Raw genomic sequence first — 19,043 nt, 5'->3', positions numbered from 1 at the left:
GTTCTTTTGCCTGCCAACAAATGTTCTGAAATGGGTGAATCATTTCTTGTGCCTTTTAAACTGTTATAATAAACAGTTTAAGCTGTTTATTTGATCTGTCGATGATTTGAAGTACGTAAAATTGTTGGGTGCTTTGTGGTATTGTAAGAGCTCCATCTTGCTCACAGGCATTGTGATTATAGAGAAGCGTTCTTTGATGAGGTCACTTAGAGAGGCGACCTTTTGGTTTGCAGGCTGGCACTCAATCCACTGACCCACAACAGCCAGGGTGGGATTTATTATTTTTTATGATAATAATGTTACTCTTTGTTGTAATCTAAGCTAACTTCCACTTGTGTTATTTGGCCCAAAACTCCTAGACTAGAGAGAATTGTTCAGGAAGAGACTAGGCATTCATCCACACACATTTTATTAGTTTAGAAACTTAAGAAAGGGAAAGTGGCTGGTATCACCATAGAATGCATGAAAAGTGAGATGAGAACTGATGTTTGAACAGATACTGATGATAACCAATATTTAAGATAGAGAAAAGGAGGCCAGTCAGAGAGAGTAAGAAGAGAATTAGCACACACCCATATCTTTACTGATCCATAAGGTACGTATAATCTACACTAATCTCATCTACTATATGCACCTGAAAAATGGAAATATGGGAAAGATATAATAAAGAAACAAGCAAAAATCATCGCAAATGATTGTATCCAGTTAATTTTTGGTTGAAAGGGTTTGCTTATATACAAACTGATGAGCTGAACATGTGGCCCTGGTGTCTACTGTAGATGTCAGGTGCTTTAGAATTTGAATTGAGTTTCTGTACTACTGTAATTGAGAAAATGTCAGTATTTAAATTTTTCATAAGAAGTGATTCTTCTTGGATATCACTTCTCTATTGGATATTAATATTAATGTTAATATTAACATCACTTCTTTATTGATATTAATATTAAAGAGTTTTCTTGTGTCTAAATGGATGTTTTGTTGTGTTTTCTTATTCATGTTGACTTCAACTATATTTATGTTGCTGCTATTAATATTACTATAGTTTTTTTAAATGGGTGAAAGTGTCACAATGTGAGTTTGAGGTGTGTTTCAATTCATGTGAGACCTACTAGTCATATTGGAAAGGATAATATTTAATAAGTAAGGTAGCGTGCTGCACCAAAAAGGAGAACATGGAATAAAAGAAAATTACCAAAAATTTGCTTGTGTGTGGATATGAGAGTTCTAAAGGAAACTTTATCATCTGTGGTTGATTCAGAATTATTGTAATTCTTATTCTAAAGTTTGATTTTGAGGTTTGAGAAAACTTTACCAGGTGGTCAAAAATTTGTTAGTACTAACTTTGGCTAGTATTAGTCGCCCTGTGTTATATTGATTTCATAGTCCTTAATTTGCTTAAAGTTCAGATATTTGATGACTGAAATTTTTCTTAGCTGTATAATATTGCAATAAGAAAAAGCACAAGGATATTTGAGAATTAGGTTTTTTTTTTCCCAACATCAAGCCCAGGAAGTTACCATGTACCTAGGGCCTAATAGTAATCAGGCTAAAATTCAAGTGAAGAAGACAGTGGCCTCAGGGGAAATTAAACCCACCATCCCTTTGAATTTACTTTGTTCGTTAGAATATCATGGGGAATTTAAAGGAGGAAAATGCTAAGGATATTTACTTTAGGAATCTGAATTGTGTAAATTTACTTTCTCAAAGGCTTTAATAGGAGCTAGCTAGAGGAGCTAAGGAAGCTCAGAAACAAGTTAGTTTCTTTGAAAAATACTTACTTTACATTTCATGTTTTTTAATATACATGAAGGAATAGGTGTGGAAGTCCATTCTGACTACTGAAATAATGCATTCAAATGTGCTTTGAAATAGTCAAAGCATATGATTGTCTATTTCAAATGTCAAATATTTCTTATTTATTAAAACATAAACTCTCCCTAGATAAGCAATATGTATACTTTTAGGTAGCCATAAAAGTTTATATATATATATATATATATATATATATATATATATATATATATATATAGAGAGAGAGAGAGAGAGAGAGAGAGAGAGAGAGAGGGGGGGGGATATATATATATATATATAATTTATTTATATATATATAAATTTCCTCCATCCTTTGTCCTCAACATTTGTAGATATGTGTTTTCACCCATGTATTTCAAATTGTCATCTAATATCTAAAAGTTTTGCTGAGATTCTGTGGAGAAATGTGTAATTTTGATACTAAAGTACTCAAATAAGCTTTGGATATTCAAAGGTTAGTATGTAGGTAGAAGAAGAAATTTTAAAGAAGGTGTGATGGAAAGAATAAGGAATTGCAACAGAAATCATTTGGAGAAAAATAAAAGTATACAATATCAATGCTAGTGTGACCAGGGATATCTAATAAGAATAATATTAGTAATACTTTATAATGTTTGAGAAAGTCATAGAAATCAAGTACCATTGAGTGTGATTGACAACCAGCTGCTATTTTACAACATGCAGGAAAAGAGGGAGACAGCCGATCTGATATGTTTCCTAAGTACCAGTCTCACAGGGCGGGGTGTTGGGTGCATGATCTCAGCTTCCAACTTCATGACAGACATGTATAAAATATTATTTTCACAGAAATCAAAAAAATAGCACAACTATCAATACAGGTTGGCCAATTATTTGAAGTAATACAGGGAAATGAAAAGCTATCCTAGGATGTCTATTTTGCCATCACTGGCAATGCAATCATGTGTACAGCAGTCTTTGACTTGAGTAAATCTTGCTCTGACAACCAAATTACTATGGAAATAGAGCAGCAGACAGCAAACAGAACATCTACCCTCTTCTGACATTTTTGATGATTTCCTAATTATATTGTTACATGAACTTCAATTATCTCCTCCACTTGCTTTCACTATTCCTTTTACATACTTGTCCTGAATCTGACACTCTAAAATTGCTCTGAGGTTTTTCAAATGAATGATTAGTAAAGTATGATGATACAGACATTAAGTTTTAACCATTTGGCTTGTCTCTTATCATTACTGTGGTTTTGGTTTGAGGTTAAATGCTTTGAAGGAAGTTACCCATGTCTTTAATAAAATCAAACAGATTTTTAAGGTTTATCATAAAATGTAAGAATGTTTCCTTATTTTTAATGACTAAGACTTTGGAGATTTTTAGATGATTTTCCAATAAGAAGGCATATGTTTTCAAATCCATGTAGCTCTAATGGCTGTGGTGATCATAGCAGGAAGAAGCTGAATGGAATGTTCTGCAGGAGGTGAGTGAGTGTCCCGAGAGGTTTACTAGACAGGTTCTGACCTTTATGCAGAGGAATGGGGAATGTGAGACCTCAGTGAGTGGAGCATGATCTTTGATTAACTCAAGAAATTATCCCAATAGAGATAACAAGTATTTGGATCTCAACAGCTTTAGTTAAGTAAGACTTTATCTTATCCTCACGTTCCATCTCCTCCCCTACAATCTGGGTGGTAGAAAATATTTAATGATAGAGGCTGAGAGGAGAAGGTGCTGCTTAGCCAAGAAGTGGTGCTTACAGGAGGAGGGGAAGAATTCCAGAAGGAAAATCAATGCCTTGCCCCCTTTGTCCACCTTTGGGATTTGTTGGTCTTGGTGATCTGGAAAAGCACTGAAATTTTAATTGCTTAAAATTAAAATTTTAGTAGCTTAAATACATACTGTAAGAACCACTTGTTAAATAATGTCTAAGGGGAGAAAGAGTACTTCAAAGTTTACTTGGAAGACTATAATGTTAAAAATCAATAATAATACAGTTTTTAATTCCTCGTCAAACTCTTCTGAGTCCAGCCAGTTCTTCAAACTGATTTACATATGCATTATCTCATTTCACTTTTATGAAGTAGATTCTTTTTTTTAAATCTTCACCTGAGAACAGTTTTTCATAGTTTTTGGGGAGACAAGAAAGAAGAGAGTAATGGAGAGAGAGAGAAACATCCGTTGTCTGCCTCCTGTGCAATCCCAGACCCAGAATGGCGTGTACCCAGACTGGGGATCAAACCTGCAACCTTTCGGTTACAGGACGTTGCCCCAACCAACTGAGCAACACTGTCAGGGCTGATTCTTATAAGGTGGATTCTATTATTCTAACCATTTTAAAGAATGTGAATTCAAGAAAGATTATAAAACCTGCCTGACTTAACAGATCTAGTGGATGGTTTAGCTAGATTTTTAAGTTGACCTTTTAACCCATATGGACAGGTATCATAACCTCTAGGAGAGGAGATAAGGAGGCACAGATGTGGAGAGCAGGATTAGCCTCATGATATAATTGCTTTGAGGTAGATAAAGGGCAGGCAGTTAAAGAGTCTGGGGACCAGGATGACAAAACAAAGACTAGAAAGCCTTTAATAAGTTAACAGAAAAATTATATATGCATATATATATATAATAGCCAAGAACTGTGATTCAAGCACAAAATACACCAACTCCAAATCCAAGTGGTTAATCAGCAAGATGCCTAATAGAATGAGACAAGTTCACTGGCAAACAGAATTCCTTTATCGATTCAAGAAAAATACATTAAACCCCTATTATGGTTCAGGTTTTGTATTAGGCCCTGGTAATACATTTGCTCAAAAAAACAAATAAAATCCCAGTCTTCCTGCAGCTTCTTCAAGGGCAAAGTAAATGTCAAGTGGATAGTTTGTTATTTAACTGCTTTTCCTTTGTTGTTGTTTATAGTTAGGAGCTTCCCAATTTGGGGTACATATCAAACAATTTTCAGATATGTTGCAAGCCAGCCCACCATGGGTCACCTGTGGTACTACATGCCTGGCAGACTGTGCAAAACCATTCCTTTACCTATGTCCTTTTGCAGGATTGTTTATGCAGCAGGTGATTCGGAAAAGCGAGGAAATGCATCTCAGCAATGTATCATTTAATCTTGAGCTATTTTCAGTCTCCCCGTGGGCAGAACAGAGGGATCTTGCTTAGACTTGCTGTAAAAGGAGGGGTCTGGTGGCCTAACCTCAGGATTTCTGGTGACACATCTCACTGAGCTTGTAAATCCCATGTAGATTGCTGGGTGGGCCTCTGGGATTGGGAGCTCAGGGAAGCAGCTATGCTGGTTCAACAATACTGATACTTCTGCTTTTGATTTTGCTGTAATCAGGTTTATTGCCCCTGATATAGGAGTTCTGTGCCTCCTGTGAGACTGCAGGAAGCTATGACAATTTATCTTGTTAGCTTACATCGTTCTTTCAATGGGAACCCTCCTGCTGCTAGTCTTTCCCATATCTTGCATGTTTAGGTAGTGTAAAACTCCAACAAAGTCCTACTCGGAGGAATGTAGATTTTGTTTGAGTGGGTCGATCACTAATAAGTGATTGTATTGTCCTGGAACATTATTCTGTATTTTGGTCATAGACAAGGCCAAAGACAGAGATTTTGTGACTTCACAGAACGGTTTTCTTTGTTGATTTATTTAAATTTTAGTTATTTGTATGTTGCTAGAGACATGACTATCCTACTTAAAAATACTAGCTTAATTTATTATACTCTTCCTACACCTCAACCCAATCAAGAGTCTTCTGGACATAGTTGTTTTTGTGATTATAAGTAAAGATTATGGATTTAGTAAGTGGAAATCTTTATCACAAACCCTTAGCATAAATCTTCAGAAGAAAGTTAGAAATACAATACTTTTATTTGGAAGGAAAACCCAGAGTTGTAGTACACATATCATTAGACACCACTTCTTAGCATGGTCAGTTTCATGGGAAAAGAATAAACAGGCACCAGGCTGATTCAGGATTCTTTTCTTCAGAATACAGTACAGTTTCTAAGGATTCATGTGGTACTGGAAAGTAAAATAGACTTCAACTTTGGGAGGAAATAAAGAACTTAGTGAAAAATTCAAGTTCAAGTCATAAGAATTATATTGCTGAGTTTGGACTGGGTTTTTTTTTTTGTTTTTGCTTTTTGAGGAAGTCTAATACTTGTAACCCACTGTTTACCACCTCTGTTTGATTCCTGGGAAATATCCCCTGACAACTTTAAACAATTTTGACTAATCAAAGGCAACTGCATCAATTTTATCAGTATTGTACCTTCTAAACACATGCTTATTATCAATTTATGCTGAAAGCTGGAAAATGCAGGCATGTGTCTCAGCTGATGAAAACCATGAACAGTAGTATTCAGTACTCTGCCTTTTGATGCCATTTTAAAAATATAATTTCCAGGACTATGCCATAAAAATTCAAAAAATGTGACTGTGTGACATTACTTACCAAGACTAAATGATCCTCAATATATATTTTTTATATTCTTTACACACATGAAGTGTTCTAAAATGATTTCATTAAGCAGTACCTGTGGTTCAAAACCTGTAAATACACAGCTTCTGAATGAGAGCATTGCATCATGTATTTGTCGTGTTTAGCTTTCATATTTATCAAAATTTAGCTTTGCCAGGTATTGGCCAATCTATAGTTATTTTAAACACACACACACGCACACACATGCACACACATACACAGAAGCTGGGCTGAGATTTAAGTTTCCAAAGACTGGTGACTAACCTTTAATACTAAAAACCTAACTAATACATGGGACCTGGCGTATAACACATATTGGTTGGTTGAACAAATAGATGAGGGACTAGTACCATAAGAAATGGCTATGGATTAAATGTAAGTAGTTAGATTGAATGTCTCTAGGCACTCATATTGTCAATTCTGAGCCCAATTGTTATGGTAGTTTTTATTTCCGCCCCCTCGAGACAAATGCTGTGTTATTTTCAGGGACTGTCAGTGTTCACTTTCAGCAATGTACAGTGGAGGTGTCTGGTGACTTCTCAAAGCCAGCCAGTGGGGGAAGTTTGGTTTGGCTGAATTGGGAGCTGACATTTGAAATCTAGCTGGAAGAATTACATTAATATATGCTATAATTTTATATCTTGGGCTATTGAGTAAGAATTTCTATTGCCTTAATGTTAGGAAGCTGTTGTACAGATTGAGTTGTTGCTGTCAGAGAGGAAATAATACATATTTTGTTGTCATTTCTTTTTCATATTTTTGTTTCCTTTAAGAGCTAATCTTACTTTTGAAACTTTTGTTTTTATATAGTATTTCCTTTCAATGTTCTTTAAAACATATTTGCCAAAAAATTCACCTTCTTGCAAAATGTTAACATTTTCAATTTTAAGTAAAAGCCACCTTGCCAGCAGTGTTATTTCAAAACATTTGATTTGTCATGATATGTTCAGTCTATTTTTAATGTTCTGCAAATTGAATTTTAAAGTTGGTGTTTGTTCCAAGTTAAAGCCGTGTGAAATATGTTGCAGTATGACTGAGGGGAGGAATAGAGTTATAGGAATAAATACATAGAGAAGAGCACTCACAGCTAAATTCTCTCTTTCCATTTCCCCAGCAAAGGGGATCAACCCGCCGAATAGCATCTTGCCCTCAGATTCATACTGAATTTCATTGATGAACAAGTAGGATCATTACTTTTGTTGAATATTTCCATTTATGTGAAGCACTAAATATTGTTGAATAATAAATAAGTAATTTATTATTAATTAATAAATCAAATCTTAAACTTCATCCTTTTCAGTGAAAGGTAATCTAGTACCTTATTTTATTGATATGGGTAAAATGCTTGGCACATGGTAGATATTTAATAGATGTAAGTAAAAAAAATCCTGGTGCCTTCTTATCAAAGGATGATTATACCCTAACTGCAAGGTCCAGCACAAATAATGCCTCTTTTTTAATTACAAAATTGTAAGAATGTAATTCTGAACAGCAATATCACAGTCAAGCACACCATATGATATTTGGGGTAAAATGTTTACCTTGAGACTATAAATTATTAGACCTATATTATTACCATACCAACCACGCCCAAGCAGGTGTTGCTTCTGCTGGACCCTGTCTATAGCAGCCACTGTGTAACCGTATGAAATGAGTATAAACAATGTTACAGCCATCAGGAAACCCAGAGTAAATGAAAGACACACCTCTGTAATAATAAGGTAGAGAAATACTAAGGATGCTAAAGAAGCTTCATGAAGGAAGGCTATTGTCGTCTTAGTAATATTTACAAGTATCATAGAATAAACTGATTGAATGTACCGTTTTGAAGAATTCACTTTTGAACAGCCATAATTTCCTATTATCGTCTCCATGAAGCCTATATTTTAGTAAATGGGAATCCATTGTTAAACATCAGTGTGCAAGTTCTTTGTCACAGATCAATGCCCTTCAGTAAATAGCTCTGACTTCTTGAACCTTTACTAGATTATGTTCAGACTTAGATCTTAAAAATGTTGGTTTCATCTATGTAGAACCTGTTTCAGTTTTGTTACTTTTTCCTTTTGTTCTATGCCTAAGGAAACTTGTTATGTTGGCTTTCTCATAGTCCAGTTAAATGGATTTGATGTACAATTATAATCTATTTTGCACAGTTTTAAAGAAAAAAAGAGTGTTTTATAAAATTAGAGATCATAAACCCTTAATCTCTCACCTAGAAAATTGAAAATAGGTAAAATTATTACTTTGAGGCTGAAATGATATTTTATTGCCTATAGTAATATGTATGTATATTACATGTGTTTGTATATAGACATGTAAATATATATACATATATGTGTGTACATATTTTGTATATATAGTGCTTCACATTTAGTGGGCAATCAGTACTTGAAATTTAATTTCTAATGGCTATTTCACTATTCTATATATATAAAATATTCATTTTGATTTTTATGTTTCAAAGAGTTTAAATGCTAAAACTCATGTTTTACTGTCTTTATACATAACTTTTTTCATATTAAAATGTTCAAGTATTTTAGCTAATTAAGTACATTTTAATTTAGCATTCTAGAGCCATTCTACTAGGCTAAAATTCTTTCTTCTTAATGTTTCATATTGACTTGCTATCTTTCTAGATGAAATAAATTGTAAGTGGTATTTTTGTCTTATATACACTTGAAAAGCAGGAGTTTTGGGAGTCATAAAAGATCTGGTGTTTTATTTTTGTATTTCTTTGAAAGAGGCTTTTCTCTTTACCTTCCTGTTAAATCAGTGTGGAGCCCAAAGCATCATTACAGAGCAAGGGAAGACTTAGAGAATTGGATTTCTACCTGGGAAATTGGATTTTGAGGAATTTGATTTCCCCGCTGGAATGTGAATGACAGTAACTCAAACACTAGGAGAAAGACATCATCTGTTAAAATGTCCTTGCAGACTAATTTACAAAACCCTAAAGCAACTATTTTCAACCTTTTTCATCTCATGGCACACATAAACTAATTACTAAAATTCTGCAGCACACCAAAAAATGGATTTTTGCTGATCTGATGAAAAATAGGTATAATATTGATTCATTCATACCAGATGGCTATTGTTTGGTTGTCTGTTGTCATTTGGGTATTTGACAATCTAAGGGAAAAGAGGTCAGTGCCCCTGCCCAAATAGTCAGGTATTGCATGTTTTAGAGTTTCCTGGGTGCACCAGTGTGCCATAGCACACTGGTTGAAAATTTCTGCCCTAGACCATTGTTGTTTGTTACTAAATCACAGGGTCCACCCGCTATTGGCCCTTCTGCTATTGTCACTTACATAATCCCATGGGTGATAGATTAAACGTCACACCACATTAAGAGTCAATAAAGATTCTGATGCAGTGCTAAATTATGTAATCATTTGAGGTTATCTTAAGGAATTGAAGTCTAGATAAAGTACAAGATGTACCATAGCAAAACTCATTCTAGAAATGACACTTAGGAAATACAGTCAGAAAAGCAGAGTTGTGAAGCCAGGTAGACACTCAAAAATAGTTATGCATGAAAATAGTAGGAAAAAATAAGTTTTAGCATTTAAAGTTTCTGAAACATTTATAAAAAGTATCTTCATACAAAAGTGAAAATACAGCTTTTTGCAATTATGTGGTCTAGACAAAGTATAAGTATCCCAGTTACCTGCCTTGACCATCCTCTCTGAGTGACCTTGCCAACGTGTTCACATCATGATTTGTTTTGTGTTTTTTAAACACTAACTACTATATTCAGTAAACTGACACCTTTTGGTTGTTACTGAGTTGAGGATTATGGAGTATGTTTTTCAATCAATGCAGGCAAAGCATTCATCACTTGAGAAACTAATACAGACGTCTGTGTTGCTTATTAATTTCTGAGCCACAATTGAAATTATGTTTTAAAGTTTTCTTTGTGATAATAATTATTTAAAAGATACTGTATAACAGAGTTGAATGGCTTGGTGCAAACACTATTTAAAGTAGGTTACTGAGTGATTACCTTGTTAGTTTTTTTAAGAATTTTTATTTATTTATCTTTTAGAGGAGAAGGGAAGCAGAGAGGGAGATAAATATCAACAACGTATGGTTGCCTCTCGTGCATCCCCTGCTGGGAACTGGCCTGCAACCCAGGCATGTGGCCTGACTGGGAATCAAACTATGATCCTCTGTTTCTCAGGCTCATACTCAATCCACTGAGCTACACCAGTCAGGGCTACCTTGTTAGTTTTAATGCTCTTTATTATTTTCAATTTACATGGGAACTCGAGTCACAGAACATAATTATTTGGAGGCACTATACATTTATTTGTGTAGACAATCTTTTGAAAGTAGATTTTTTCAAAATGTTTGCTTCAGAATTGGTGGCTGTGGCTGGCTAAGTTTATATGTTTGAGATCTTTTCTCAAACTCATTCTGGTTTTGCTGACCAAAAAGTTGTGGCACCTGGCAGTTGAGTAGTGTCTAGCAAAGGGCTCCACTGTATAAATGTGAGAGGAGAAAGAGCTTCGAACTAGATGTTTGGATTCCTGGGCTCTAGAACAATCTTACTGTTATTAACACCTTTGAGCAATTACCGAGACACACAAAATGTCTCATGTAGTGTTCTAATTGCTTCTCATATAAAGACAGCTATCACTTTTCTGATGTTTAAGCATTCCAATTCCATTTGATGAATCATCTTTTGACTTCCCTTCTCATTTCTAAATTGAACATTGATATATTTGAAAAAGTGGATGTGAGACTTAGATAGTGGGGATTTTCTAATAGCCTTAAATTTGATACCATGATGCATGTACAAATATACATATAATTACAAAAATAAAATATGAAATATGTTTCTTGCTTAAAATGTTTGATAACACAGAGCTATGTATAATAAAAGGTGAAATTCTTTCTTCTCAAACTTCACTGTTTGCAATTTAGTGTACTGTCTGATGTTTTTAACAGAAACATTTGGTTTTGTTATTGTTGCTGTTTGTAGTATTATTTTATGAAATGGCAGCATATTACACATATATTACATACATGTGTGCATATTTCATATGTGCATACATACATATATTCATACACATTATGTGTATATATATCATACTTTAATTTCTTTTTTCTTAAAGTTATATTATAGACATTCTTTCCTGTCTGTAATATTTTATGGCATATACAGTGATTTATTTAACTATTCCCCTTAAATACAACATTTAAGATATTTTTACTTCAAAAAATATTAAATGAAATTGTAACAATGCTCAGGTTTCAATATTTACCAACTTAATCCTTTTTATTTAATTTATTTCTACACTGAAACTACACTATATTAATCATTGCAAACTTTTCTAGATACCAAGAACTTTAGATAAGTTTTTCCTTATTATTCTACTTTCTTTGAAATATGTTGGCTGTTCTTGAAGTTTTTCTTACATACAGATTTTAGAACCAACTTGACAAGTTCTTAAAAAATGACTTGAGATTTTTACTGTGACGGCACTGAATTTTAGATGTGTTTGGGAAGAGTCGATATGGTTAAAATATTTAACCTATGAAGTTTGACCACGTATCTTCCATTGGACATTATAATGGTGAGCAGAATTGCTGTGTCTGATGAACAGGCTGTGTGTGGTGTGTTTGTGTGTGTGCATGTTTGTGTATGTATGTGTGTTGGGATGGGAGAGGAACAGGGTTGAACATGTAAGGTGGTGGGTTTTTGAGAATTCTATATATAATTCTATTAATTTGCACAGGGTGCTGTGGAAGGAAGGAGGAATGGAGAAGCCAATGGTTGAATGGATTCAAATAACTATCTCTTAGCTCGGGCAGTTGGAAAGCTATACCATTGACTTTTTCTTCCTCCTCACTTAAAGAACCAAAAATGTGGTTGGAACGGTAGACTTAGGTCAAAGAATAAGAAGGGGCTTTTATTCGAAGCCTAGAGACAGTTGTAGAGACGATAGGGTTTAGGTTTTGAGCTGTTCATACCTCCCCCTGTTGGATTGAAAGCAGTCATTATTTGTCCCCAGTCTGTCCTTCCAACCACATACCTGGTTCTTCTCCAAGTGCAGGTTCTTGGGGCCTGATACTTCTCCCTGTGTTTTTAACTTGTCTTCTATTCCCTTCCTAGGCACTTCACTGCTTAACAAAATTAACACTTAATAAATACCTAATATGTGTCAGGCTCTGTCTTCTGTTCTTTAGAATCATCATTGAGTAACATTCTAGTCATAATATATAAAAATTACATAGTATTTTAGCAGGTGCTAAGAATTTATAAAGGAGCACAGTGGGATCAAGTTTGGAGTGGGTTATAATTTTAAAAGGGCTGGTTAGTACAGAAACAATGAGAAAGTGAGACATCTGTGCCAGGGTACTGGAATATCTCCCCTTTCACACTACATTTGGAATTTAAAAAATTAGCCTTGCTCCATTTTCTCAGTATGTATTAAGGGAGTTTGGATCTGTAGCGCTTTGAGATATTCTCCTGCTCTGGCTAGTTGATTCTGACTGTAGTTCAGAGTCAGGAGTAATATATACTCATTATGTGAGGTTTCCAGGGTTTTAAAGGGTGATTTTGGACAATAGCTTTCCTCTTGCACTGTGCCTCCAGCTTTCTTGTCTTTCAGGCATCTACAGTGAAGCACAAAGTTCTGATGCGGGTAGGAAAGAGGTGGTCACAGGGTTCAGTGTAGCTCGGGCGAGGGATCTTGAGCACGGTTTGGGCTGCCTGGTGTGTTGGTTTCTTCTATGTCTGTTTTGTTATCTCACATGCAGTTTGAGTTAATATGGCCCATTTTTGCAGTTGTGTATTTCCATAGTGTTTCTGACCAAATGGAGAGCTTCAGAGAAGGACTAAGAATATCTCTATTGCATGTTCTTAGTCATGATTTTATCTTTCATCTCTGAATTAGATTAATCTCTAATCACAACTTTAAAAACCCAGGACTTAAATTCTGACTACTAACATACTTTTGTGGAAGTATGCTAACTTTTTCCCCCTGTCATGAATTTTAAATCACAATGAAAAAAGTTAATTAGCACTTTTTGTTGACAAGATGAATGTAGAAATAAAGATAGCTTGTGTAGTGTAGCCAAGATTAAAACTGAATTTGAGCTAAAGTGTAATATAAAATGAATACATAATGCTAATTAGGTGGTAGGTGAATAATAATGATGTCCTTGCTACAGAAATACGATGTCTTAAATGTTTTTTGAACTAAAAGAAAAAATCAAAAAAAGTATAATTAAGGTTACAATGTGTAAGAGTTGTGACAGTATCTTTCTATTTCAGTGCATTCTGTATTAAGGATTCAAGGTTATTTTTACAAACACTTTATATTTCTAGGGAAAATTTTTAGGGTACTGAGAGGTATGTCAAAAGTATGAGTCCTAGAATACTTTTGGCTATGATTTTTTCTAGATGTTTTATTTTTTAGTATTGTTTTAATTTTTAAAATACTGAAAATAATACCTGCTTCAAAGGGCAGGTTCAGATACAATGAAAGACAACACATGAAAATAACACAACTCCATGTGCGGTGCAGAAGATATCCCGGGGAGGTGAGTCAACGCCAGACACAGGAGTGTGGGGTATCCCTGAGCAAACAGTGCCAGGGGGTTTCACATAACTGATCAGTGTCTGTTTTTGCTAAAAATCTAATGGAGTAAATTTATTGTAGAGCTCGTCCTCATACTGTGTCACTTGCTTTGCTCGTTAGTCACACAAACTTTCCTTTGTCTTTCTGTATTGTCTATATCTGCAAAACTGTTGTCTCTCCCACTTGTTCAGCAGATTTTTCACATTCTTGTGATGTGGAGAAGTGTTCAAGTGAGTAAAAGAATGGAGAAGCCATATTCCATTATATACTCATGATAAATTTTCTGCTAAATTTTTCATTATAATAAAAGCTCCGATTTACTCAAACCACTGTGATAATAGCCAGGTGCCAGGCAAGGTGCCATTTATATAGCATCCAACCCTGCGAAGTAGGAGTTATCCACATTTTATTGATGAGTAACCCAAGAGAGAGGGACGTAAGGAGTTTATCCACATTCACATACTAAAGGCTGATGGTACTGATGTTGCAGTATTGGTCAGTCTGACTCAAAGCCATATCCCCAACTGGAAAATGCTTGCCAATATTTGACATGTTCCTAATTACTGTAAGCATTAGACTTAATCTGTAACATGAAATATTTATGCATTGTCCATTTTCATTATTATGTCATTCGAGTTTTTCTATATTTTAATATAAAATTCTAGAAATTCCCTGAGTTACAGATGAATTATGTTCTAGAAGTTTATTTCAAAATCAGATTTCAGAACATGTGGATAAGAAACATAATTTAAAATTGTCTTTAAAGTTGACGAAAAGAAAATATAATTAGAGAAACTAAAGAAGTAGATCAAGATGAATTCAACTTTAGATGGAGGCCTCAGAAGTATTTTGAAGGACTAACAAATGTTCCTAAAAAGTCCATTCAGAAATCAGAATATGTGTGTAAGGGAAAGGTCACAATCTATAGGTGTTTGTGCAAAGGACATGGATTTAATAACTGGTGAAAATTTTTTAAAATGGGGGTAGAAGTGTAATATTTTGTATAAATACCTAGCAACTAAAGAGAGGGCTAAAAGAAAGTGATGGGAACCTGGGATAGATATCGTTTGTGTGTTCATAGACTGGTGCCCTCAGTTGCCCTCTGGGGTAGGTCAGTGGTTAAAATGCTGGTATAAATAGCCCTGACTGGTGTGGGTCAGTGGGTTGGGCGTTGTCCCGTGAATTAAAATGCCACAGGTTTCGTTCCCAGTCAGGGAACACACCTGGGTTGCAGGTCTGGTCCCCTGTTGGGGTGGATTTGAGAGGCAACCAGTTGATGTTTCTCTCTCATGTCAATATTCCTCACTCTTTCTTCCTCCCTTCCCCTCTCTCTAAAATAAATAAATAAATACAATATTTTTAAAAGTAGTGTAATTAACTGGGTAGGAGCAAAAATCTTGAGAAGGAGTAGAGTAAACTTGGATTGAGATGAAGCAGAAATCTTGTGAATTTGACTTACTTTACACTCATACATAAAATCTGTAAGTCATGTTTTTTCCTTTTATGTTTCAGAAAACATTTCAATAACACTTTGAAATGATTTATAAGCTCATGTTTTTCTCTTGCAAGTTAATTAGTAAATGGTTGTATAGGGATGATTTTAAAGCCAGCACATCCTATTAATTATAATTTAGAACAAAGTAACTTAAAGATTTTATTTTTACTTTGTAAACTCTTGCCTCTATACTTGTGAAACTTTTCAGTTGAAGGGCTTTGGTAATACTGGCTTTAAATTATTTTTCTAATGCTGAATCAAACTTGTAATTATTTGTTATATTCAAAAGACAGCAAATGATGTGAAACAGGGCATGTTAAATTAGTTTTTAAAACCATTTACATTTAAATACAAATTAAAGACAAAGATGATTAGATTCACCAAATTAAGATTAAATAATTACCAATTAAAAAAATAAAACTTTGAAAAAGCTGATGTTTAATGAGGTATAAGCAAAATTACATGAAATAGACTTGGAAAATATACAAAACAAAATGCAAAATGTTCCAATTTTTAAAAACTATGTCAACATATAGAAAAGTATAGGAGAATAGTTAAAAACATTCTCTGCATTCATCCTGCCTAGTTCAAATCTTAGTCCAGCTGCTTTCTAGCTAGTGTACGTTTTATTAATTATTAGAGTACATTAAAAGATTTTTGGAAGATAGTTAAGAAATGCTTAAATAGAATAAAATCACATCCCATTCAATTTGCATGGTGGTTTTCTAAAGAACTGTGAGGGTTCCGACATTTTATTATCCTGCTTGCAAGCCACCATGTCAGCTGGCCACCATTACATGCATGCTGGCAGAGCACACAAAAATCTTTGGTCAGAGACAAAGCATTTTATTACTCAAGGCACAGCAAACAGCATAAGCACCAGCATTTTTCTTGGTCCTGCTTGGCTCCCAAGTCCTTCCGGGGCCATGCAGTGGGTCCAGATAGATGCTGCACAGGCAGTGGGGTTTGGTTCCCAGCTGAGGAACCCAGGGCCAAGTACTATTTGAGCAAGCAGCAAACATTAGAGCAAATAACCAAAAAAGCAGATCCCTCTTACACTAGAGAGCAAGCAGTTACATGGTTATCACACTCTGGTGGACTTGGCCTACTTTGTTGCTTATGTGGCTAGCTAGAAAAACTGTTCAATATCAGATGAATGAGCTTTGTAGTCCAGCACACTCACTAAGAATATGCAGGGAGGTTCAGAGCCCTGGCAGGCTGGATCTAAAAACAACTGCCCCTTAGCCCTCGACCTGTTCTTATCCAAACTCAAATTTTCACATGAGTGTGCTACTCTATGGACTATTCTGATTAATCTTATCAACAGACACTAGATGTATAAACAGCTCAATTTGCCTCATACAACATTTAATGAAGACTACCATCAATAAGATTCCACTGGGTGGAGCAGCAGATGGAACCAACTAAATTGACTTCTGAATTGACTTCAACCATGATCCCCAGGATCCTAGACTCAGACAGCTGATCAATCCCCAGTTTTTAAGAAGAATTAATTCAGGAACAGCAATGCATTAGGACTGCACAAGTCCCACCTTGGTCTGAAAGAGGGGTGCGTAATAAAACACTATCTTCCATAACAGTCCTGCAAATTGTTGTTCACTCCACGTATGACCTACATCGGGCAGGGGCACAGGTTAACAGTACCTCTGATGTGGCCTCCAGGCCAATTGCTGAATCTTAGGTCCCAATTCTAGTTCAGCCTGTGTATTCAGAGGAATTGCCTGAGGGCAGTCTGACCAATAATATTTGTCTACACACCCGCCAGGTGGCCCTAATCCATCCCATGGAATGACCCAGTGATAGAGATGAGAATGGTAACCGGAAGACACCTAAAGGTGCTGATAGGCATTTTGCATGGGAGCTGCAGGAGCTGAAGCCACCCCCTAAAGCTTCTGATTAACTTCTGGGTAAATTTATTGAGACTGGTGGTCAAGAAGTGGTCTCTACCACTTAGTGTGGAATGACAGATTTAGGAGTTATTTAAATTGAAATAGCTTACCACCCTTTGGTGGAATGTAACTGATGGAATGTTTTTCTCCATAGTGTCTTAAAAAACAAAAGGTCATTGATTTCCCTCTCTGCTATGTGTCTCCTAGTTTTTGAGGTATTCCTTTGCCAGATGTTGGAGTTGTTACTCTCCCTGTACTCTAACAAAGTCAGTGTTCTCTAATCAGCATCTCCATGCATCCAGAACTTTAACCTAGAATGTCAGATACAGGAAGGATAAGGACATATTAATGAAATTTGTTGAGATACATTATACCCATCACCTTGCCTCACATTGGTCTCTGTCATGGACCGAGCAGCCTGTGTACTCAACTAAGTGATTATTATCTTTATGATATCAGGGCCATATCAACCCAACATGAGATCCAGATGGCTGAATAAGTTTGAATTCCATAGGCTACCTTTTGGCCACACTGCCAAACAAGGAGTACCTGCCAGGCTGGCCTGAGGCTGTGCTTGGGGGAAAAAAACATCATGTTGAGAATGCAATAGTTGGCACCAAAGTTTGAAAATAGGTTTATATAACTCCTCACTCCTGTGATCCTGATCATTGCCCAGGACTTGGACAAGAACTATTTTTGGGAAAGAGCTACATTTAGTGACCGCACTGCCTTTACTGAACTGTGGGAATCAGGGCAAGGTAAGTGAGGTGGAGTCAGACAATTTTTTTCATGTGTGTTTGTTTTTTAAAGATCAGTCCACTTCTTAATACAGGATCATTTAAGGATGAAGAGGCATCAAGTGTCCACTGAATAATACATTAACAGTTGGCTGAGTCATGGGTGGTCTTTTTGACAAAAAGTGCATCACTGTCAGAGGGGACACAAGTAAGTTGTTAGCAGGTGGGGTTGGCTGAGCAGATTGGAATACTAATAGCTTCTTGCTATCAGCCAGCTTATTTCCTTAGCTATAAACAGCCCCAGTCACAGCAGGTAACCCTTTGCGGGCGGGGTGGGGGGTGGGGGTGGGGGTGGGGGACACCTTACCACCTGGCAAAGGAGGGGCAGCAGGAACAAAACTTGCAGCTCTTGATAAATCACTCAGTTCATTTTTCTGGTATCAACAAGTTAAATGAGTAAGACCAAGCGAGAGGGATTTCCCCAATCCCTTTGAGAGAGGAAAACTTCCACAGACTGAACAGGAAGAGGAGGAAATGATCTTACCTACAACACTGCTGTGAAAATGACATAGCTGGAGATTTAGCAAATTACATGAAATCATCAAGTTAATTACCAAATTGGGATACTAAATGAATTGTCTGCAAAAGCATTTATCAGAAGCACTCGTATAAAACTGAGAATAAGTGATGTTGGATTGACAAAGAGTAGTCAGGGTTGGTTTGTGTGTGTGTGTGTGTGTGTGTGTGTGTGTGTGTGTGAGAGAGAGAGAGAGAGAGAGAGAGAGCAAATTCCACCACATAAAGCTTTGAGGTTTTTTCTTTTTCTTTTTTTTTAAAACCAGTTTCATCAGAAGCAGAGGAGTCCATTGCGTATGTTCATTTATACATTTTGAACTGAAACCAAAAGCCATTTTGACTATGTACTCATAAAGAACTCTTACATTTTGTAGTCTAGTATCTTATTCATAATGCTACCTTATTTTTTGTTTAGTACTCAAAGAACCAGCATTGCATACCTAATTTAT

General features: G+C 35.6%; 1 protein-coding gene across 3 annotated transcripts in view; it reads left to right on the top strand.

Annotated features, from left to right (window-relative positions):
• The window catches only part of KCNJ3 (potassium inwardly rectifying channel subfamily J member 3), a 135,101-nt gene that overhangs the window by 81,068 nt on the left and 34,990 nt on the right, over positions 1-19,043 (top strand). The window lies entirely within an intron of this gene.

Source organism: Artibeus jamaicensis, unplaced genomic scaffold (genome assembly GCF_021234435.1).
Source record: "Artibeus jamaicensis isolate MK-2021 breed Jamaican fruit bat unplaced genomic scaffold, CSHL_Jam_final contig_1832, whole genome shotgun sequence".
Lineage (NCBI taxonomy): Eukaryota > Metazoa > Chordata > Mammalia > Chiroptera > Phyllostomidae > Artibeus > Artibeus jamaicensis.
Note: the sequence above shows the minus strand (reverse complement) of the source record. Positions and strands in the feature narration are given on the sequence as shown.